The sequence below is a fragment of the Hylobates moloch genome, unplaced genomic scaffold, assembly GCF_009828535.3.
Source record: "Hylobates moloch isolate HMO894 unplaced genomic scaffold, HMol_V3 SCAFFOLD_8, whole genome shotgun sequence".
NCBI lineage: Eukaryota > Metazoa > Chordata > Mammalia > Primates > Hylobatidae > Hylobates > Hylobates moloch.
Genome location: NW_026652283.1, coordinates 125179773 through 125195995, shown reverse-complemented (window position 1 = coordinate 125195995; position 16223 = coordinate 125179773). Strand labels below are relative to the sequence as shown.

General features: G+C 40.4%; 1 protein-coding gene across 1 annotated transcript in view; it reads right to left on the bottom strand.

Annotated features, from left to right (window-relative positions):
• Positions 1-16223, bottom strand: part of CSMD1 (CUB and Sushi multiple domains 1) — a 2040038-nt gene that overhangs the window by 125346 nt on the left and 1898469 nt on the right. The gene's annotated exons all lie outside the window — the stretch shown is intronic.

Here is a 16223-nt window from a genome sequence, read left to right as displayed (position 1 = left end):
AATCAGAATTTAAACCCCAGTACTCTTGATCTAAAGTGAGCTCAACTCTAATGTCACCATCCTTCTCACCATATTAATGTATAATATATAGTATATAATATATAAATATATAACATTTATCAACATTCTTCAATTAACATATAATAAAAATGTATATTCACTAATTAACTAGATTGTATATGAAATATACTATAATAAACGAGTGGTTTTAACAATGATAATTTATATCAAATATTAATGTTTAATAATAATAATTTTACAACTTTATGGTTTCTATCCTTGGTTTCATGTGCTATAATTACCTAATTTATCTTATTGAATTCTCATACTAACAATATGAATCAATATTATTACCCTCCATTTTCAGGGGTCACTGTTGTCCAGAAATACTAGATGATTTATCCACAGTTCATCTAGTAAGGGGTAGAGCCACACTCTAATCCAAATGTCCAACTCTGAAGTGTATGTTCCTTCCCTATAGCACAATGGCTTTTTGTGGTAATAAATAAAATAAAAAATATTTTGTGGTTTCCCTTTTCCCTTATATTTCTATCCAAAAGGGAAATCTCACTGCATGTGTCACTAATGCCTCAAATATTTCCGATTTTTCAAAATGGCTTGAACAGAGGTTCAAACACTGTCTCAGGTAGTTTTCACCACTTCTTTCTGTGGTAGTTTTCTTCTTGTCAGTTTTAAAAAATGTGAAAACTTTCTTCATAGATTTGCTCATGTTCTTTTTTCTTTTTTCTTTTTGCATTATGTTCAATCCCACAGGCTTCAAAGAATATGTCACTTTTCCACCTAACATAATTTACTACTCACTTTGTGTAGAAAACCATGACTTTTATAGACTCTCCAAGACTCAAGACTTCTAACAAAAAATCCCCACACTTCACATCATGGAAACTAAGGAAAAGTCTGTTGCATTCTAAATCCCATTAATGACATAATACTAATAAATAAATACATGTGCACATGTGTATTAGGCCATTCTCGCATTGCTATAAAGAAATACCTGAGACTGGGTAATTTATAAGATGTTTAGTTGGTTCATGTTTCTGCAGGCTGTCCAGGAAACAAGGTACTGGCATCTGCTTGGCCTCTGGGGAGGCCTTAGGAACCTTTCAATCATGGCAAAAGGCCAAGGGGGAGCAGGCATCTCACACGGCCAGAACGGGAGCAAGAAAGAGTTGAGGGCGAAGTGCCACACACTTTTAACTGACCAGATCTTGTGAGAACTCACTATCATGAAGACAGCACTAAGTCGTGAGGGATCCACCCCCATGATCCAAACATCTCCCACCAGACATTACCTCCAGCATTGGGGATTACAATTCAACAGGAGATTTGGGCAGGGATAAATATCCAAACTATATCATTTCTCCCCTGACCCCTCCCAATTCTCATATCCTTCTCATATTGCAAAATAAAATCATGTCTTCCCAAAAGAAGCCCAAAGTCATAACTCATTCCAGTATTAAGTCTCATCTGAGACAAGGCAAATCCCTTCCATTTATGAACATGGAAAATCAAAAATAAGTTTGTAGCTTCCAAGATACAATGGAGATATAGATATTGGGCAAACTTTCCCATTCTAATAGGGAGAAATTGGCCAACAGAAAGGGGCTGGGCTGGGCGCACTGACTCACACCTGTAATCTCAGCACTTTGCAAGGCCAAGGCAGGCAGATTACGAGGTCAGGAGCTCGAGACCAGCCTGGCCAACATGGTGAACACCCTGTCTCTACTAAAAATAAAAAAATTAGCTGGGCGTGGTGGCAGGTGTCTGTAATCCCAGCTACTCGGGAGGCTAAGGCAGGAGAATCACTTGAAACTGGAAGGTGGAGGTTGCAGTGAGCCAAGATCACACCACGACACACCAGCATGGGTGACAGAGTGAGACTCTGTCTGGAAAAAAAAGAAAAGGAAAAAGAAAGGGGTTACATGCCCCATTCAAGTTTGACACCTAGCAGGACAGTCAGTAAATCTTAAAGCTCCAAAATAACTTCCTTTGACTCTGTCTTACATCCAGGGCACACCACTATAAGGGGTGGTTTCCCAAGTCCTTCGGCAGCTTTGTCTCTATGGTTTTCCAGGGAGCAGCCCCCAAGGCTGCTCTCAGCAGCTGGAGTTGAGTGCCTGTGGCTTTTTCATGCTGAGGGGGCAAACTGCTGGTAGATCTACCATTCTCAGGGTCTGGAGGGCAGTGATCCCTTCTCACAGCTCCACTAAGCAGTGCCCCATTGGAGACTCTGTGTGGGGTTTCAACCGCACATTTCCCTTGGCACTGCCCTAGTAGAGGTTCTCTGTGAGGACTCTGCACCTGCAACTGGCTTCTGCCTGGACACCCAGGCTTTTTCATACAAACTCCAAAATCTAGGTGGAGGCTATCAAGCATTCTTCATTCTTGCATTCTGCACACCTACAGGCTTAACACTACATGGAAACTGTCAAGGTGTATGACTTGCACCCTTTGGAACAGTGGCCTGAGCTGTACCTGGGCACTTTTGATTCAAAGATGGAGCCAGAACAGCCAGTATGCAGAAAGCAGTGTCCTGAGGATTCACAGGGCAGTAGGGCCCTGGGCCTGGCCCATGAAACCATCTTCTCCTCCTAGGATTCTAGGTCTGTGATGGGAGGGTCTGCCATAAAGGTCTCTGAAATACCTTCAAGACCTTTTCCCCATTGTTTTGGAATATTAGCACTTGGCTCCCTTTTAGTCATGTAAATTTCTCTAACAAGTAGCTGCTCCACAGCCTTCTTGAATTCCTCTTCTGAAAAGGCTTTTTTCTTCCTCCGCCACATGGCCAAGCTGCAAATTTTTTAGACTTTTAGGCATTGCTTCCTGTTTAAATATAAATTTCAACTTGAAATCATTTATTTGCTCCCACATTTGAACATAGTCTGTATAAAGCAGCCAGGCCACATCTTGAATGCTTTGCTGCTTGGAAATTTCTTTAACCAGATACCCTAACTCATTACTCTGAAGTTCAAAGTTCCACAGATCCCTAGGGAAGAGGAATGATGCAGTCAAGCTCTTTGCTAAGGCATAAAACACATGACCTTTGCTCCAATTCCCAATAAGTTTCTCATTTCCTTCTGAGACCCCATCAGCCTGGTCTTCATTGTTTATATCACCATTAGCATTTTGTCACAACTATTTACCCAGTCTCTAAGAAGTTACAAACTTTCCTTTATCGCCCTTTCTTATTCTGAGGCTTCCAAACCCTCCCAACCTCTGCCTGTTACCCAGTTCCAAAGCTGCTTCAACATTTCCAGGTATCTCTATAGCAATGCCCCACTCCTTGGTACCACTTTTTTGTATTAGGCAATTCTTGCATTGCTATAAAGCAATACCTGAGACTGGGTAATTTATAAGAAAAAGAGGTTTAATTGGCTCATGGTTCTGAGGGCTGTATAGGAACTAGGGTGCTGGCGTCTGCTCAGCTCCTGGGGAGACCTGAGGGAGCTTTTAATCATGGCAGAAGGCCAAGGGGGAATAAGCATGTCACACTGTCACATGGCCAGAACAGGAGCAAAAGGTAGGTGGGGATGCCACACACCCAGATCTCAAAAACACTCATTATCATGGAGATAGCACCAAGCCATGAAGGATCCACCCCCATGATCAAAACACCTCTTTCCAGGCCCACTTCCAGCACTGGGAATTACAATTCAAGATGAGATTTGGCCAGGGACAATTATCCAAACTATATTAGTATGTATAAAATTTCATGCTGAAAGGATCATTAAAATGTAAGTGGGAATTGAACAATGAGGACACATGGACACAGGGAGGGGAACATCACACACCGGGGCCCATCATGGGGTGGGGAGCAAGGGGAGGGAGAGCATTAGCACAAATACCTAATGCATGCAGGGCTTAAAAGCTAGATGGCTGGTTGATAGATGCAGCAAACCACCATGGCACACGTATGCCTATGTAACAAACCTGCAAGTTCTGCACATGTATCCCGCAACTTAAAATAAAAAATAAAACGATAAAATGTACGTCTAACATACATTTTTAAAAATAAAAACTCAAGCCATAGGCACCACAGTAATTTTCAACCTGAAGTGGATTATTTCTCACAGGATTTTCAAATTTAAAAATAAATGCAATATCCATTTCCCGTTTGAATGGATAAGGCTTTTTGGAAAATGTGAGCAGAAAAACTACGATTCATCAACACCATTACAGCCACCAATTCACCTGACATCAAAACAGCCTAAATGCAGACAGTCCATCTGAACTCTACTCCATGGATTCATTGCAAATATGTCATTTCATATATTTATAATTTGGTCACCAAACCTGTCCAGTTATGAAGGCAGCATCTATCACACAACAGTGCACCGTGTGCACAAAATTGAAACTCTTGTGCCCCTCGGTTGATCTCTACTGTTTTACTCCTCATGACACCTGGAAGCAACCATTCCAGTAGATGAAATGCCCAAGCATAATCCACTGGTCTATTAACAGAAAACAGGCACAGTAAATGATTTCCTGGATAATGCATTCCATACAATGATCGTATAAGTTATTTTTTAGAAGAAAATCAATGGTACCTCAGAAAGGTTCAAGAGTAAGAGTGAATGGCAGAAAGTCTCGAGTCTCAGGGCATCTGAGATCAATTCTTTCGGAGTCTACGTCTGCACAGATTCAAACTATTACAAATAGAGGTCGAAAGTTTTGTTTCCAAGCTTTTACATGGAAGAGTCCAATTAATGATTTTCTCTATTAAGCTGACCAAACTAGGAGTATGGAACCGAAGAATATATCAAACCAATCCACAAAACAAATGTTCTGAACTAGAACCAACAATGAAGATTTTAACAATTAATTATCACCCTCTAAAAAAGCATAGCTAAGAACAAGCTTCAGAACTTTTTTAAACCAGTCAGAGAATAAATCAATATGCCAAGGATGTGTCATTTTAAAGAATATTATGTTACTATGAACCAGAAAATGTTCCACCAAGCTCGTCATGTCATGGTCAAAATACTTTGAAGAGCACAGTTCTTGGCATAGGTGTTTATGTGCATGTGTGCCTGGTTTTCCAGCCCAAATTAAAGAGCTGTTGGAACACCCTCAGATGTTTCATTTGTGGGACTCCTTTTAATAGTATCCCAATTTTAATTAGCACTAGGGAAGCAGATGTGGCAGAGAAACGATGCCAAGAATCTGAACTTTTCATCTCCACTAGTAGTGAAGGCATGAGGTTCTTCCATTTCAATGCATAGCAACGTATCGGTTAGGACAGCTTGCCGAATAGCTGAATACTTGTATATGTATATATATAGGTGTGTGTGTGGTGCCCACTTTTCAGTATTAATGGGAACATAAACATCATGTTAATTCTGAGTAATGCAAAACTCAGTATTTGCCTTCAAGTGTCAGACAACATTAAGAATAGACAGAACTGGCTTTGAAAAATCTCCCCAGTCAACTCTTCTCCTAAAGAAAAATTAAATCATAAAATTAATTTTTCCCACTCTTTTTTTTGTAAAAATGAAATGCAACCCTCACAGATTCCCAGGGCTATTTCTTAAAGTTTGTTAAGATGATGCTAAAGTTCTTGAATAAATACAAAAGTTCTATTATCTCTGATGAAAATTTTGCAAAGAGTGAGGAAAATGATTTGATTGCATTTGATATGAAAACATATTATTGTTATTTCAATTAATGCACTATGGACTTGGCATAGGAAATCATGCATGTAAACAGAAAGAACAGAATGTCCAGAAATAGATATCCACCTACCAGATGATTTAACATAGAAAGTAGTTGGAATTCTAAATCAGTGAAAAAAAATTAGTGGAGAAAATAATGAAAATAATTACCCAGCAAAGTATTTAATGAATGACACTCAGATAACGGGGTAGCCATCTAAGAGGGTGACATCTTAAAATAGGATCACACTGAGATCAACACAGATTCACTCTAGAATATGAAGCAAATACTTATATGTATAATTGAAGCTACAGATTAGAAAATTAGTAGCTCTATGTATAAATGAAATCATTCAAATTTTAGAAAAATAAATCAATTTTAACAGAAAATAGAACTTTTCTAGACCACGGTTCATAAAGATTAAGATGTTTCAATTCATAGACTATAAAAGACGTTTGCAACACAAATGTCTGACAAGTAGCTAATAAATTATTGTACAAAGAACTTTCAATAAAATTGAATAAGACCAAAGAAAAATGAGAACACGAACTTTAAAAAAATATAAAACATAATGGTCAATAAATTACCAAAAAAAACAGTATTCTCTACTGAGTAATGATCAAATGAATGAAAATGGAAAGGAGTGATTTTTTTTTGTTTCATTTTGACTGTCAGATGTGCAAGAATTAAGAAGATTGGCAATTATAATCATTTTTTTATTGCAACATAAATTATTCCACACAGAGGCCCAAAACAGCACCCATTTACCCCAACAGGATTTCTGCAGGTCAGGGATGGACGTGGCCTCACCCTGAGGGTGGCAGCAGGCTGCTTTCTCACCTGGAGGCGGGGGAAGAATCCACTTGGAAGATCACTCAAGTGGTGGCAGAAATACGTTTCTTGCATTTGCACAGCTGAACGTTTCCTGACTGGCTGTGGGCTCTGAGCAGCCAGAGGCCCTGTGTTCCATGTCCTGTGTCTTTCTTCACCTTCCAAGCCAGCCGCAGAGGCTCTCCCTCGCATCCAGTGTCTCTCAGGCCTTCAGTCTCTGACCAGTAAGAATCCTGCCCCTAGAAGAGCCCGTCTGGTGAGGTCCTACAATCTGAGCGCATTCTCCCTTCCTGAAGTGTGTCTGTGCCAACAACATAACCTCATCACGGGAGGAGGGTCCACCACACCCCCATGTCCATACGGAGCTGTCTACCCAGGGCGTCGGTCATCCAGCCCCCTCTTGTATTCTACCTTCACCAGGCTCCTCAAACACAGAAGCTTCCAGAAGCGAGCCGTCACACCTGTAGGGGAGCGGCCTATTTGGATTACCTGAAGCTCAGTGTGACAAGATAACCCAATATGTCACCTGTTCATTTCCTGTATTTTGCTTTCAAGAAATTGTATCCTGTTGCAATAAGTGGAAGAAAGTGCAAAGATGTTTCTGAATGAGTATGCATGTCTGCATTTTATCTCATAGTTAGAAACGACATAACTGGTCAATGAAATTGCAATAAATATACAAATAAATATTTTAGAATATAATTTTTGGCATTTTATTATAATTTTTGGATACAAAATAATGTGTACGTAATATCATGGAAAGTGTGATATCATTCAATTGATATAAAGACATAGATTACAGATATAATAGATACGTTTACTGATGTGGTTTGTATCTGTGTCCCCACTCAAATCTCATGTTTAATTGTAATTCTCAGTGTTGGAGGTGGGGCCTGGAGGGAGGTGATTGGATCATGGGGCCGGATTTCTCATGAATGGCTTAGCACCATCCTCTTGGTCCTCATAATAGTGAGTGAGTTCTTGCAATATCCGGCTGTTTAAAAGCGTGTAACACCTCCCCTCTCACTCTCTCTTGCTCCTACTTTTACCAGGCGATGTGTCTGATCCCCCTTCACCTTCTGCCATGATTAGAAGCTTCCTGAGGCCTCCCCAGAAGCAGATGCTGCCATACTTCCTGCCCAGCCGAGAAACTGTGAGCCAATTAAACCTCTTTTCTTTATAAATTACCCAGCCTCAAGTGTTTCTTTTTCTTTTCTTTTTTTTTTTTTTTAGATGGAGTCTCTCCCTGTCATCCAGGCTGCAGTGGAGTGCAACAGTGTGATCTCGGCTCACCACAACCTCCACCTCCTGGGTTCAAGTGATTTTCCTGCCTCAGCCCACCAAGTAGCTGGGATTACAGGCATGCACCACCATGCCTGGCTAATTTTGTATTTTTAGTAGAGACAGGGTTTTTCCACATTGGTCAGGCTGGTCTTGAACTCTCAACCTCAGCTGATCTGTCCACCTAGGCCTCCCAAAGTGCTGGGATGACAGGCATGAGCCACCATGCCAGGCAAGCCTCATGTATTTCTTTACACTAAGAACAGCCTAATACATTTATAGAGGTATGTTGAAAACCGAATACCTTTACATCAGTTTTGTCAGTTGCAGTTTATTTTTTTCTCCCTTCCTTTTATATTTCTGGACTATGTAAACGTATTTTAACCTGCAGACACATTAAGTAAGAAATACATTGGCTGGGCGTGGTGGCTCACACCTGTAATGCCAGCACTTTGGCCAAGGCGGGTGGATCACAAGGTCAGGAGATCGAGACCATCCTGGCCAACATGGTGAAACCCCGTCTCTACTAAAAATACAAAAAAAAAAAAAAAAAAAAAAAAAAAATTAGCCAGGCATGGTGGCGGGCACTTGTAGTCCCAGCTACTCAGGAGGCTGAGGTAGGAGAATGGTGTGAATCCAGGAGGCGGAGCTTGCAGTGAGCCCAGATCGTGCCACTGCACTCCAGCCTGGGCGACAGAGCGAGACTCCGTTTCAAAAAAAAAAAAAAAAGACGTCGTCACTGTTTATTTTTAAAAGTTTGTGTCTGTATTCTTTTGCCAGGGCTGCCATAACAACACACCACAGAACAGAAATGGATTTTCTCAGAGTCCTGGAGGCCAGAAGTCCCACAGCAGGTGTCAGCGGGGCTGGTTCTGCCTGAGCCTATCTCCTTTGTGTGTAGACATTGTCTTCTTGCTGTGTCCCCGCATGGTCGTCCCTCTGTGCAACTCTGTCTCTGCAGGCTAATTTCCTCTTTGTATGAGGACGCCAGCCACATTGGATTAGGGTTCACCCTAATGACTTTAACTCATCACCTCTGTAAAGACCCTCTCTCCAAATACAGTCCTATTCTAAGGTACTGGCAGTTAGGACTCTAACATACTTTTTTTGAGGGGACTCAATTCCACCCATGACACCATGTAGCAGGCAGAACCTCCAGACTTTCTATCTCTGGTGCCATGGCCCGATCACAGGGCTCTGTGGCTCCACTATGCCGGAGATGCTCAGATTGCTGGAAGATACTCCCGTAACTGCTCTTACTATTTTTAAAAGTTGAACACTGCACCACCGCTGGCCTAATTTCAAGCTGTTTCCTCCCAGCAACACTGTTTATGTTAGAAACCTCATGAAAGAAAGGATTGGTGAGATGGTTGAGCCAAATTCATTTCTCCATAAATTCATACTGATGACAACTGTGGCCTAGGCTTTGCGCAAAATGCTGGGGATTTGAAGATACAGCAGAATCTCTGCCTTTTCTTTAAGAAGCGTGTTGTCTCATGTGGGTATATGATTTTTTAGATTCAGGGTACATGTGCATTTTATTACCTGGATATACTACATAATGGAGGAGATTGGGCTTCTAGCATACTCATCACCTGAGTAGCGAACATTGCATCCAACAGGCAACCCTCACCCCTGCTCACCGTCCTTCCTTCCTCCCTGTTTTTTGAGTCCTAAGTGTCGATTCTTTCCATCCTATATCCATGCACACATGCCCAGGTATGTGTGTTAAACCCATGCTCATTAGGTGCCTGCACGTCTGGTATGTATTTGAAAGCAGAGACTCCAGACTTTCTGGAGCCTGCCAGATCAGAATTGTGCAGGGCTCGGAGTCAGGAATTCATTTTTTAAACTTTCCATGGTGAGAACCACTGGTCAAGGAGGATCGGACAGCTACACAAATAGGAAACCAAAGTAAGAAATGCCAAGACACGGACAAAAGGCCACAGTGGGTACCTAGGTCCCCCAAGACACAGCAGACTGCCTGGGGGCTGAGCCCTGAAATGAGGAGATGAGAAGCAACTCCACACCTCGACAACAGTGCATCAAAGGTGGGAAAACAGGCAACGCACACACTGTCTGCATCGATGTGGTCTACATGGACATAAACACCTGCCTTCCAGCCTCAGAGCAAAGCACTCATTCTCCCTGTGATGGTCTCTGGGCAGAAGCCTCATCCCGGCTGGCAGGTCCAGCCACCTCCAGCACGTAGTAGTCACTTCCTTTGAATTGCTCGCTTATTTTTCCTGTCTCAGCTATCTCCACTTTAAGAATTTTGGAAAGCCAACTTCCCCAGTAGCCTGAGGCTTACGCCTGCATGCCCATCGGGGTCTTACCCACTGCAGCCCCGACCCCGGCTTGCCTACACATTTTCCTCCAGAGCTGCTCTTCTTTCTGCCAGGGACTGACATTTTCAAACTGTCACTTTCACAGGTAGAGGCTGCCGCTGTGCCTCTTCAATGAAAGACCATAACCTATCCTTCAATGTCAGCTGGTATCTTAAACTGCACACAGGGCGTTTCACTGTCTTTACTCCTCTTTGCCTTTTACTGATTCAGGAGCTGTCATTTTCAAAGTTCCTCCTGCTGAAGTGGAAACTTCTGGGCTGACTTTTTCATCTCCACTTCCATTTGCCTCCGTTTCCTTTATCCTCACACGATCCCTTTGTTTGCTTTGTGAAATATTTTGAGTATTCAATGTCAGGTTTATTTCTCCATGCAGAGCACATTAAACTCCATTATAGCATTTTTAAAATGTGTGAGATGTATAGTTGATCTCTATTAGCCACTCCTATGCATAGGACCCTTGATTCTTTTATAAAATATTATTACTTTGCATATTTTGTACAGTTCCTTGTGCAGAAAGGTCAAGGTCTTCATATCACTACTACTATTATACAAAATTACCCTTTCTGCACATTTCCACTGACTACAATACTGCTTTTATTATTAACCACATTTCACACATAGTTAGAATATGTGAAGTTTTGGGATGCCCAGCGTGTGCTAAGCATGGACAGAGGAAGTGCGTTATTTAATTTAATGAATAAACATGCTGGATTTTAGCACATGGTAGAGGAAAATTATATGTCTTCAGTAAAATGCCTGACATATAATTTGCAAACTGCAGAAAGTAACTGATATTGATGGCGTTGCACTCTGCATTTCGGTCAGATCTTGAAAGATTAATTTGATCCTGGGTTGGCAGACTATGCCCTGTGGGTCAAAACCAGCCTGCAGCCTGTTTTTGAACACAAGCTAAAAATGGCTTTTACATTGTTTTTAATTGTGAAAAACTTAAAGACAAAGAATATGCCAGAGACTGCATATGATCCCCAGAGACTGAAGGTCTACCTGGCCCTTTACAGGAAAAGAGAGCCAATGTCTGATTTCAGCTACCATGAACAAGAAGGGAAGTATGCTACCAGCTTAGTTACCTAAACATTGCTGCCTTGACATTCAACAACACTCTGCTTGACAGCCAACCAATCGGTTTGCACCAAAAACACTCCTGGGTGCAAACATGTCTGACTGCATGGGAGTTCCTTTCTTGTTGGGCTCATGTTCTTACCTGGCAGTATGTTAAGTTTCACGCCAACATTTGTGTTTAATCCTTCAAAACAGGTGGGAAAGCACCTTTATGCCCATTTGCAGAAAAGAACTTCAGTGAAGTCACTTGCCCTGTCCAGGGTCACACAGCCAGCAAATGCTGGGGATGGGAGGAATCCATCACTCAATTGCAGGAGCTTGACTGTGCAGCTGCACAGTACTGTACCCAAGCACTCCTTTCAAACTCCCTAAGAGTGTGTGAGGTAGATTTAAGCAAGGGCAATTGGGATAAACCTCATTTTACAATATACTTGATGGGAGTTGGCCAGTTTGAGCTATATGGACTGTGTGGATTCACATACTGATAATTTACGATCTGGCTGACATAATGCCTATAACCGATATAAAAGTGTGTGTCTATATATAGAGAGACACACAAGCATACACACACATACATATTATAGCATGTGATCTGACATTTAAAATTCCAGAAATTCCTATTTAAATGTAAGTTTCTACTGAAATCTAAATGTCTAGAAATACTGTATTAATATCACACAAGAGATTGATAATGAAATAGAAGCAAATAGATATGCATATAAAAAAATGAAGATAAAAGTCTCAACTACCTATGCTCTTTATGTTCATAAGGGAAGGATTTTAAGATTTACAAAATACCTCAATTAATTCATTTATGCCAAGTCTCCTAACACATCCTCCTAACATTTGAGAACGACGTTGTTTTAAAAATTTTGTATAAAGTAAAAGGACAGTTTCCTCTGAGAGATGACCTCTCTGTGGGCAAACACCATATTTAGGGGGTGAATGCATGGTATAGTGGAAATGGCTTCGATTTTGGAATCTGAAAGACTGGAGCTTAAATCCCACCTGAGATAATTAGGCATTTTTTTTTTCTGGTAACATCATCTGTGAGCAACAGCATCTATGAGGATTGAAGAGATACACAGAAGCATATCCACGTGCATCCTCTGTCCCCTCCACCCAGCTCTTTGCACCAGTTCGCGTCCTTTGCCATGCTATGTATAAGCAGAATATAGGCAGCTATCTCTATCTAAAAGGTCTGAGTTTAAAAACAGAAGCTTAATCACGTAATTTGTGAGAAAGACTGTTTTATGTACTCTTTGTTGCCTGCAAAATGCTAGCAAATCATAAATAAACAATAGGCAAACTCCACTCCAAGCAAAAGCCACAGCTGATAGAAGGCTCTAAGAAGCAGACCTTGAAAGTAAATAGCTGCCTGGGAGTTGCTCTCTCTTTGACCAGGGAACTTGAAAGCAGTGCACTCTGATGTGCCAGTTTAACTGGTTCTCTGAGATAACACAGAGAATTTCAGTTCTAATTCAGGCTTCTCCTCAAGATGAATAAGATTAGTGTGCTGATAATGGAAACAGCTGCTTGGCAGTTGCTTGCTTTAAGGCAGGAAATGAAGCCTGAGGACAGAAGATCTGCCTGGTTTTATGAAGGACGATAAAAACCAACACAGATTTTCAGAGAGAAATAATTTAAAAGGTCACGCAAAGTGAGAAAAACAACCTGCAGTTCCCTGAAACCAATAAAATACATCTTGCCGGCTCCATCTTCTCACTCACAGACAATTGGTAGTGAAACTTTTATTTGCTGAATCCAGAAGCTAATTGCAAGCCGTCAAGGGGTCTTGGGAAGACCTCTGTCTGGGCTGTGGCCTGGGGCCTGCCACTTTGAACCCCACGATTCAGGATGGGTTTGGAGTGGGTGCCTCCCAAATCCCCTTCGAGACCTAACAATCATAATTTGCATGCATGTAGCATCTGACGGCTTATCCTATATTATTTATTTAATCCTCTCAATAATTCTGGGACATAGATATAAAAATCTCTATTTTACATTGCAGAAAGTAGGCTTAGGGAGATCAGGGCTCCCTGGCCCTTTGGGGGCTACTTTTGAGGGGGATGGCCCTCACAACGTATCCTCCGATTTCAAATCCGAGTAATTTTTCTCTAAAAATTTGATGCATCTACAACATCACTGGCAAAAAAGTGAATTAAAATAGAAGACAACAAAAGCCAATTCTAAATAATCCTTAAAGGGAAAAATATTCTCACATATGTATCTTAGAAAGTCATGGATTAGTGATTTTCTAAATTTAAAATGTTTACCAAATGGCTACAAGGGGCAGGGCATTTTGGTCAGGTCCCAGGGGCACAGTGGCATCCACGTGGTTTGTAAGATTGGTAGTTGGGCTGCCTAAAAGAGAACGAGCTCAACATTCCAGGTTTGATCTCGCTCATTTATTAAAAGGTAGCTGTTGCATTTTAGTAACTATTTGAATATATTCTTCTAGACATTTTTGTAAGGAGATGAACGAATGTCCTTTATGCATTCAGGAAGTTTATAAATTGTATTTATTTTATGTAATAATAAATGGACTGCTTTTCAAATCATTGAAAAAATATAATATCAACTCAAGGATAACTGCAATATTAAATAGATCAATACAAATTTTAAGTTCCCAATGCCACAAAGATATATTTGCCGTTTTTAAAAATTATTTTTCTTCTTTTACAGTTTTCAAATAAAAATGTTCAAATAAAATAATCAAATAACTATGATGACCTTTAAGTTGGACGTGGAAGTCTTAAAATATTTTAACATTTGCAACAGTAATTACATTCCCAATTATCTCAACGACCTTCTATATGATTTACTGCAGGATTTATCACCACTTTTGACCAAATGAGGGATTCTGTCAGAGTCTAAACTGTTATTTATTCTGTGCTAGAGCTGCCTAGTGTGAAATTTATTACAGCAGACAGTCGTTCTTTAATTACAATTTTATTCATTTCAATTGATCCTTATAAAAGTTACAAAGTCAAATATGATAAAGCAAATGAAGCACCCAGTATCTTAAACTAATTTAAAATCCACTGCCTCATTACTGGTAATTTTTAAAACTCCATCTTTTCTTAGCCTCAGAGTCACTACTGGGGACAGCTTGCCCCCTGGACCTGAAGCACAAATGTCAAAATCAATTTCATGAAGCTTCCTTTCCCTCACATGATCCTTATTTCAGTGAGTGGTACCAAATACTCCCAGCAATCAAGCCCCCCACCAACATATGTCATCCCAGATTTATCTCTTCCTTTTCACCTGCTTTCACGAGAGACTGTGACTCTGTTTCCTAAGTATTTTCAGTATCTGTTTTCATGCAAAACTTGTCTCTCACTGTATTTCTAGAAGTCTTCAGATCCCTCAAACACACATTGCTATAACCCACTAAGTACTCGTGTATTCCAGACAGGATGCATGCCAATCATTCATTATGCCACTGAAAGATCAAGCTTTCTAAAACGCAGATGGGACTGTATCTCTTTTGCTCTTTAATGGAGTCTCAGGAAGTTAACAGGAAGTATAGAAATTCACAGGTCTGTTTTGGAAAAATGATACTTCTTAAATATTTTATAATTTGAGAACAAAGTCATGTAAGTTATTTATTGCCAAGAGCAAATCTGAAGGAAGGTACTCTAACTCTTCTTCTAAAATGTGGTGTGCATTCCAGCATCTCATATACACAAAGCCATTGCCTCTCTGCCAGGTTCCACACGAAGAAGAGATACCCTGATCATGTTCCCACCAATTCCTTGGCCACAGCTGCAAAGATGTCAGAAGAGCCTCATTTGCAGTGTGCGCTATTTGTATTTCTGAGTCATTTAACTTAGCATTAAGTAGTTCTGCTGGCGGGGGGAAGCCATGGGAGAAGAAGAAAGAAGTCAAGACTTATCCCGGACGTATATATTTGACATCCTTTAATCCTGCTCAACCATTCACTGAAAGGGTAAGCCATGTCTCCACCTCGTAAACCATTTCCAGAACTCCTCGCTTATCGATCAGAAAGACAGACTGGCATGTGCCTGGCGTCACCCGAGTCCCTTTGGGACATGAAGGTCCCTCTCCGTATCCCTTTGTGCCTAGGCCTGGAGAGCACATTCTCTTTAGGCTGTATTTGACTCCGCCTCTAGAAGACAGGAAATGACTTCAGGAGTTTCTGCCCATTCCACCGAATCCCTTTCCTGTGTCCAGGCTGCCGTTTGGGCTGTGACTCTGTCATTAGCATTCTGTTTCCAGTGCCAGAGGGGCAGAGACCATGGCGTGTTCTCTGAGCTGAAGCTGGGTCTCTTCAGCAATAGATTCTATGACTCTGTTCTATAAACAGAGCCATAGAACATTTAAAGCAAATGAGAAATATATCTTCTTCTAAAAGAAAAAGTATTCTTGTAAAGAAAAAAAAATCATCATTCTAATCATTCCTGATGAAGTAAACTGCTTGAATCTATCTCTATGTTTATTTTACATTACATAAGAATTTTTAGGGGTAAAACATAAATAATACAGGCTAAGTGTCTGATCAACTTCTTACAGTCAAAGGCACCTACAATACGTGTGGTATCTATTACTGTCTCACAAAGCAATACCAGAAAATCTAATATCTAATGAAAATGAGAAAAACGAGAGCCAATATGAGCTTTCACTCATAAATCATAATTAGCTTTCAAAGACTCATATAATTCATTATGAATATAAACCTTGATAAGACAAAACTATGAAAATTTCATGACTTCAAAGCCTTCTATTAAAATTAAAATGCCTTATTTGGAAACCTGGTTTCTACGCACATGATAGATAAAATGCAAAAAAAAAAAAGGCATGAAATAGTGAAATCAACTTTAACAAACCCTAGATTTAAATAACAAAACAAAATCACATACAGAGCTTATGGCTCAAAGAATGACTTTTTAAACTAAAATAAAGAAAATGAATTTTTCAGGAATTAATGTTTTTAAATGAATACAATGGTAAAGAAAAATTATTTTGAATCTTAAATCGGATGACATA